Consider the following 9014-nt stretch of genomic DNA (forward strand, 5'->3'; position numbering starts at 1 on the left):
TTCACGCCACAACATCAGTGTGGCAACTCCTGAGAACACAAGACCAGGGCAGGACTAGATTGTACATTTCAGTAAAAGTGAACACCACAGTAAAAAAACACCACAAATCATCAAATGCCTGATCTCTTTGTGTGTTCCGTTTCAGGTGAGAGTGGCTGGGGAAAACTGGGGGAAACCTTCCGCAGTCAGCTGTGTAACACTGAGATCAGTCAGTGCGTGACCACCGGAGACATCAAGAGGCTTCTGGACCACCGCAGAGTCCCCTATAAGAGCTACGAGCTGCCGTCACATTGGGACATCACTGAATGTTTCACCGATGGAGACGAGACCGGAGAGCTGATGCTGGACTTCCTCACTGAGGTGCTGGACTTCAGTAACACGGCCCCGCCTGAGCTCAGACAGGGGGTCCTGAAGCTGCTGCGAGACCCCCAGTGCAGTGTGGAGAAAGAGGGGAGAGTGATGTTCAATAGTAACATGGGTGTCATAGTTCTGGACGCACTCGGTTAAAAAGGCCTCACTGTGTGTGTGGCACTAGATCCATTCTTTTGTCAGAGAGATCTTGCCTCCAGCTGCTCTTATTGTCACCTTCAGTATAATCAGAACAAAATATCTGAAAATAGGATTCATGAGTGTTTTTGAGTATAATAATTATTGCGACATTAACAACAGCATGTCTCTTCTAAAGTCTGTGTCTCTTCTGAAGTCTGTGTCTCTTCTAAAGTCTGTGTCTCTTCTAAAGTCTGTGTCTCTTCTGTCCCTGTGCTCTATGCTCTGTTGTGATTATTTCTTTAGGTGGCGTTGATCTGAAGATGCTTCTTCAGCTGCGTCTGAAGCACCCTGGGGTGTTAGTGGATAATGAAATAGTGGAGCCAAACAGCCAGCGGCTCCACAACTGCAGAGGAACACGCTCTAATGTACCACAGGGCATTTAAGCAGTTTATTAATCATCATTTGGAGATTAGAATAAACAGAAATAAGACTTCACTCGACTTCTGTTTGAGACACTCTGACTGACTTATGTACACTTTGTATATTTTGGGACAGTATGTAGACAGTTTGAGCTCTTCTGAGACAAACATGTTTTACAACAGATAAATGCATTATCACCTCCCCAACTCCCTCCCTCCCCAGGACCTCACACCCTTGACCCCTCAGTATACTTGTCAAATCGTGAAAAGAAAGGAAAAATAACAAAATAAATGCATTAAAATTATATTAGTAACAACAAAAATTGTACTAAGAACATTAAGTAGGGCTGTTCTTGTTATCATCACCATCCTCACTGTATAAACTGCAGTACATGCAAGACACAGAATATATATGCCATAAAATAAGAAGCAATCACAAAAAAGGACACATTAGACATACAGCTGTGACTTACAGAGTTTCAGCCTGTTAGAGACAATTTCAGAATCACCATTAAATGATCCCAGTGTTGTATATTTTTAGCTTTGGCTTTATGCAACTGTGACAGCCATCGCTCTAATGATGTCCATGAAATCCTAAATCCATCTTTCACAAGTTATGGGGTCTTCCACAAGGTGCTTTGCTGCGGTTAATCCCGGCAACAAAACGTGTCCCTCCATAAAATGTAGATGTAATGTAAATATATTATTGAATAAGCATGGTATTGGTTTTGATAGTATTTTGTTGAGAGAGCTTGTAATACTGTCCCAGAAGGAGGATCACTTGGGGCATTCCCAAACTGAATGGATAAATGATCCCAGAGGGTGCGATTGGGAAAAGAAAGCGCTCCTGCTTTGGTGGTGCAGGTGGTGAAATAGGTTCTATTAATAATGAGGTGAATAGCTGGGTGATTGTGGTTACGAGATGAGAATTCTAAATTTGTTCATATAATTTCCCAGTTCACTTTAGAACACTCCAAATCAGCTGCTCGAAAACTTTCCTTATTTAACCAGGTGAGTGTGTATATGTGTTTGTATACAGTATGTATATGTGTATATATGTGTATGTGTAAATGTTTGTATGTGTATATGTGTGTATGTGTATATGTGTGTATGTTAATATGTGTGTATGTGTATATGTGTGTATGTGTATATGTGTATATGTGTGTATGTGTATATATGTGTATGTGTGTATGTGTATATGTGTGTATGTGTATATATGTGTATGTGTGTATGTGTATATGTGTGTATGTGTATATGTGCGTATGTGTATATTATGTGTATGTGTATATGTGTGTATGTGTATATATGTGTATGTGTATATGTGTATATATGTGTATGTGTATATGTGTGTATGTGTATATATGTGTATGTGTATATTTGTGTATGTGTATATATGTGTATGTGTATATATGTGTATGTGTGTATGTGTATATATGGGTATATATGTGTATGTGTGTATGTGTATATGTGTGTATGTGTATATATGTGTATGTGTGTATGTGTATATGTGTGTATGTGTATATGTGCGTATGTGTATATATGTGTATGTGTATATGTGTGTATGTGTATATATGTGTATGTGTATATATGTGTATGTGTATATATGTGTATATATGTGTATGTGTATATGTGTGTATGTGTATATGTGTGTATGTGTATATATGTGTATGTGTATATGTGTGTATGTGTATATATGTGTATGTGTATATGTGTGTATGTGTATATATGTGTATGTGTATATATGTGTATGTGTGTATGTGTGTATGAGTATATGTGTGTATGTGTATATATGTATATGTGTGTATGTGTATATGTGTGTATGTGTATATATGTGTATATGTGTGTATGTGTATATATGTGTATGTGTATATGTGTATGTGTGTATATATGTGTATGTGTGTATATATATGTGTGTGTGTATATGTGTGTATGTGTATATATGTGTATATGTGTGTATGTGTATATATGTGTATGTGTGTATGTGTATATGTGTGTATATGTATATATGTGTATGTGTGTATGTGTATGTGTGTGTGTGTGTGTGTGTATGTGTGTATGTGTATATATGTGTATGTGTGTATGTGTATATTTGTGTATGTGTATATGTGTGTATGTGTGTATGTGTATATGTGTGTATATGTATATATGTGTATGTGTGTATGTGTATGTGTGTGTGTGTGTGTGTGTGTGTGTGTGTATGTGTGTATGTGTATATATGTGTATGTGTGTATGTGTATATTTGTGTATGTGTATATGTGTGTATGTGTATGTGTGTATGTGTATATGTGTGTATGTGTAAATATGTGTATGTGTGTATGTGTATATGTGTGTATGTGTATATGTGCGTATGTGTATATTTGTGTATGTGTATATGTGTGTATGTGTATATGTGTGTATGTGTATATGTGTGTATGTGTATATATGTGTATGTGTGTATGTGTAAATGTGTGTATGTGTATATGTGCGTATGTGTATATTTGTGTATGTGTATATGTGTGTATGTGTATATGTGTGTATGTGTATATATGTGTATGTGTATATATGTGTATGTGTGTATGTGTATATGTGTGTATGAGTATATGTGTGTATGTGTATATATGTGTATGTGTTTATGTGTATATGTGTGTATGTGTATATGTGCGTATGTGTATATATGTGTATATGTGTATATGTGTGTATGTGTATATATGTGTATGTGATTATGTGTGTATGTGTGTATGTGTGTATGTGTATACATGTGTATGTGTGTAACCAGTTCATGTATAATCACACAAAATCTTATATTGGTATTGGTATGATATATGGTGTTTGTTTTGCTGTCAGTTCAAATCAAGCCCCCCGAGGAGTGCACAGCTGCTGAGGTCCAGCGCCGCTTGGACAGTCATGTGGGGCGGATAAAAGGTGTTGCGGCCAACACGCACTTGGTGACTAGTGCCTTGTCTGCTCAAGCCCCTGTTTATTCCTGCGATCTTCAGGACTCTGCTGAACTGACTCCCTTTTGTCCACCCAAAGCTGCCTATGAGTCTCCACAACTGCTGTCGGGGACAGTGGGCCCGCCACACAATTCAGCTAATGCCACACCAGAACCTGTCACTCAGCAAATGGTGACCATGTTTGACAAAGTTCTCTCCCTGTGCACTGCTTCAGTAACTAACAACAGGCAGAGGGCAGGTCGCGGTCAATTCCCTCAGCGTCCCCAAAGCAGAGCGTGCCAGGTTTGTGGTTCCAGCGAACACACCACTCACTCTCATTGTAGATTGTACAGACTGTGTCTTAACTGTTTTAAGCCCGGTCATATGAGAAATGAATGTGTGCAGAAGACCAGACCCGCGTCAGTCACCGCTCCGCCTACTGTTGATTTAAACTAGTCAGCCTATGTGATAAGAGGGGCAACATGGGCAGTGTTATAGATACCCTCGACAATCCTCCTGATCCTCACTCTGTGTATCTTGACTGTTGTAAAAGCAGTCGTTCTGGTTGGGTCTCAAAGAATTGAGGGAGCTAGTGAACTGTTTTATGCTCCTGTTTCAGTGAACAATCAAATGTCTTTGAGAGGGATGCTTGATTCCGGTAGCATGTCATGTACACTTAGTGAATTAGCTGAGGCCAGGTTGAGAGCAGCTGGTGTGGTCTTAATTCCACAACCTGTCCCCGAGCAGGTGGTTCTCATTGGTTGTGGTGGTCTTGTTACTCAACCTAAATTTATCTATGATTTGGACATTGAGATCTATGGCTTGAAGTTTGTGGTGCCAACGTTTCTAGTGCCTGGGCAGAGGGATAGTTTAGGGAGAGTTTATTGTTGGCACTAATGTTATCCGTCCCGTTGTCCAGAAGATGAAATCTGAAGAGAAATATTGGGAAATGCTATCTTCGCCTACTTCCGACCCTGACTGTGAACTGTTTCTTCAATTACTGAGTTGCTCCTCCCGGTGGTTCGGCCCAGAGGTTCCTGATATGGTGGGAACAGTGAGATTACAACAGGCTGTGACGCTGCTTCCTCGGAAGGAATACATTGTTTGGGGGAAGCTGCCAGCATCTGCTCCTGTGTCCCCTGGCAGCACGGTCATTGTTGAGCCTACATCCGCACGCTCCACACCCAAGAACATCATGGTTGGTCGAATTGTTATGCCAATGTGGGGTGATCGCTGGGTTCCCATGAAGGTCCTCAATCCCACGCAGACTGCTGTTACCTTGCGGCGTAATGCAAAGCTAGCTGACGTGTTCCCCTGTGTGGCCATGGAAGACTTTCCTGTTACCCAGGGCCTGTGTAAGACCCAGTTAGGTACCTGTTTTCTCTGGACACCAAAGTAGCCAGTTTGACCCTGTGCAGCTACTGAAGGACTGTGGGCTCGGTGACATTGACATGGAAGGTTGTGAGGTGTCAGATGAGTGGAAGTGCAAGCTGGCTGACCTACTGTTGGGCTTTAAGGATGTGTTTTCTAGGGATAGTCTGGATTGTGGGGAGGCTAAGGAGTTTGTCCATCGGATTCACTTAGCTGATGATCGTCCCTTTCGGCTGCCGTTCCGCAGAGTTCCGCCAGCTCACTATCAGAAATTGAGGGAAGTTTTGTCTGAAATGGAAATAAGAGGCATAATCAGCAAGTCCATCAGTGAATATGCCTCTCCCCTGGTGTTGGTGTGGAAGAAGTCAGGAGACTTGCGGTTATGTACGGACTTTCGTTGGCTTAATGCTAGGTCTGTTAAAGATGCTCATCCACTACCACACCAGTCAGACTGCCTTGCTGCCCTTGGAGGAAATGCCTTCTTCAGCACTATGGATTTGACTTCAGGGTTCTACAACATCCCTCTTCATGAGTCTGACAGGCATTACACTGCCTTTACTACGCCCCTCGGCCTTTATGAGTACAACCGCTTGCCCCAGGGCCTCTGCAACATTCCAGCCTCCTTTATGCGAATGATGCTTAGCATTTTCGGTGATCTCAACTTCTCAAACCTTCTTTGCTACCTTGATGACTTGTTGGTGTTTGCACCTTCTGAGGAGGAGTCTTTGAGTCGTCTCAGTGTTGTCTTCTCCCGGTTGAGATCCAGTAACCTGAAGCTTTCTCAAAAGAAGTGTCACTTCTCAGAAGATCTGTTAGATTTCTGGGTCATGTTGTTAGCGCTGGCGGTGTTTCTGTGGATCCGGAGAAGGTGAGCTCAATCTCTGGGTTCAGGAGGGAGGACTTGATGGACTCTGATGGCTGTACTCTATCCCAGCAGAAGGTCAGATCCTTCCTCGGAATGGTCCTGTTTTACCAACATTTCATCCCTGCATGTTCCCGTATTGCCAAGCCACTCTATGCCTTGACAGCTGGCCAAAAGCGGAGGACCAAGGGTGGTCAGGGCCGATGTAAACCTGGTACATACAGACAGTTAACACCACAGGATTGGACCCCAGAGTGCGAGGGAGCTTTTGTGAAGTTAAAAACCGCTCTCCTTGATTGTGTGGTTCTGGCTCACCCAGATTTTGATAGACCTTTTATCCTCTCCACTGACGCTTCCACTGATGGGCTTGGGGCTGTTCTTTCTCAGGTGCCTGCTGGTGAGGAGAGGGCAAGACCGGTTGCTTTTGCTAGCAAGTCCTTAAGCCGCAGCCAGGCTAAATACCCTGCTCATAGACTTGAATTTTTGGCTCTCAAGTGGGCAGCTTGTGATAAATTCATTCATTGGCTCAAAGGTCGTCAGTTCACCGTCTGGACTGACAATAACCCGCTCACGTACATCTTGACCAAGTCGAAACTGGATGCCTGTGAACAGCGGTGGGTCTCCAAACTGGCCCCGTACAACTTTGACATTAAGTATGTCCCTGGTAGGCTGAATGTTGTTGCAGATGCCCTTAGTCGACGGCCTTTTGTCAAACCTTTAGCTGAGCGTCTCCTTTCTGAGCCATACTTTGATCTGTTGAAGCAGGCTTGTAAAATGAGGGAGGAGTCTGTGCAGGATGCTTTTCATCTGACCTGTCAGCCTCAGTCATTGGTTGGCCCCGCTTTCTCAACCGCAGTCAATGTCTCCATGTCTGAGGATGAAGTCTCCACTGTCCTATCGGCGTCCAATGACTGGGAGGTTGCGTCCAGACATCGTGCTGTTTCTTTAGCCGGCCATCTAGGTGCACTTGTTGGCCCTGAGCCTTGCCTGTCGTCAGTGTTGTCCAAGCATGAGCTCCAATCCCACCAGGAGAGTGATGTTGTTGTTTCCAGGGTTACCTTCTTTGTGAACCGGAAACGCAGGCCTTCCAGACGTGAGCGTGACCATGAAAACCAGCAGGTCCTTAGGATTTTGAAGCAGTGGGAGAGGCTGACGGTTCTTGAAGGAATTCTGTACCGTGTCACTAAGGATCCTCTGACCAAGCACAAGCGCTTCCAGTTTGTTGTTCCAGAGTCCCTCAAGTCGTCTGTACTCGCTGGCATCCATGACAATGCAGGTCACCAAGGGCAGCCACGTACTCATTGGCACGTCAGCGGTTCTTTTGGTATGAGATGGAAAAAGACGTCCGCAACTATGTGAGACAGTGTCCACTGTGTGTCCTCAGTAAGGCTCCAGAACCGTCTGCCAGAGCCCCACTGGAGAACATTAAGACCAGTGTGCCACTGGAGTTGGTATGCATTGACTTTTGGTCTCCTGAGGACAACAACAATAAATCGGTCGATGTTCTTGTGGTCACTGACCATTTCACTAAATTGGCACATGCATTCCCTTGCCGCGACCAAACTGAAAAGAATGTGGCTAAGAAGCTTTGGGAGGGATTCTTCTGCATTTATGGCTTTCCTCAGCGCATCCACTCCGACCAAGGTGCTACATTTGAGAGTGAGTTGGTGGCAGAGTTGCTAGAAATGGGCAGCATCATCAAATCTCATACCACACCATACCACCCCATGGGCAATGGCATCACTGAGCGGTTTAACAGGACGTTGGGGTGCATGTTGAGATCTTTGCCCCCAAGGACGAAGCAGAGATGGCCGCAGATGATTCAATCTTTGACATTTGCTTATAATTGTACTGCTCATGAAACAACAGGATTTGCGCCCTTCTATTTGATGTTCGGGAGGGTTCCCCGGTTACCTGTTGATCTCTTCAAGAATGTTCTCCATGATGGCTCAGTGTGCGACTACAATACCTATGTCAAGTCACTTGTGGATGACCTTCGTTCCGCCATGATCTTGGCACACGGAAACAGTGCAGTTGAACAGAAACACCAGTCGGACCAGTACAATAAGCGAACCAAGGGCTTACCTCTTTCTGTTGGGGACCGTCTACTGCTGGCAAATAAAGGAGTCAAAGGAAAAAGGAAGCTGTCAGACAAGTGGGAGGCAGTTGTTTACGATGTTATTGCTTCGAAACCAGACCTCCACATATACAAAATCCGAGACCGAGCGGGTAATGAAAAGACTGTGCATCGCAACTTACTTCTTCAAGTCAACTTCTTGCTGCTAGATACTTCAATGGACGTGACAAAAGCGCAGTCTATCGCTGATGTCGATGTTGTCCCAGAGGAACCCGGAGTGTCCGTGGTGGGTGGGGAATCTGAATCCTCCCTGCCCTATGCCCCCCCGAGTTTGAGTGAGTCTAGTGTTGACCGCACCACGTCTTGGGTCCAGCAGCAGTCCCCCAATGAAAGAATACAACCTGATGTGATGTCCTGTGACTCTCCCACCGAGTTTGCTGGTGCTCCCTTGGCCCCGTGTGATGAGGTACGCAAACTTTCCGATGACCTTTCTGATTTGGGTCACAACCTTACCACTCGTTTTGGTAGGATTGTTAGGCCAGTCTGTAGATTGATTGAATCTATGACTCAGGTGGAGTCTTTGTTCGGACCTGAGAGAGTTCATGCTCCTATTATAACTATTTGATTTCAGTGGCTTCCTTTCTTTTGATTGGTGCCAGCACTTGTGATTCTGTTGGGCTACTTGATATTTATGTATAACACTCCTATGCACATTGTGAATGGTTGCTATTCTGTGGTGTAAATGGCACCGCTTATTGCCTTTTATTCTTTGAGTAGATTATCTTTGATGTATTGGCCGTTTTCCTTTTTCTTTTTAGCAGCCGATGTTATGTGCTTTTGGTATTTTGTGTAATTCTAAGGGGGTGAATGTAACCAGTTCATGT

Source organism: Eucyclogobius newberryi, unplaced genomic scaffold (assembly GCF_026437365.1).
Source record: "Eucyclogobius newberryi isolate DKJ021-1_F unplaced genomic scaffold, fEucNew1.0.hap1 SCAF_14, whole genome shotgun sequence".
NCBI lineage: Eukaryota > Metazoa > Chordata > Actinopteri > Gobiiformes > Gobiidae > Eucyclogobius > Eucyclogobius newberryi.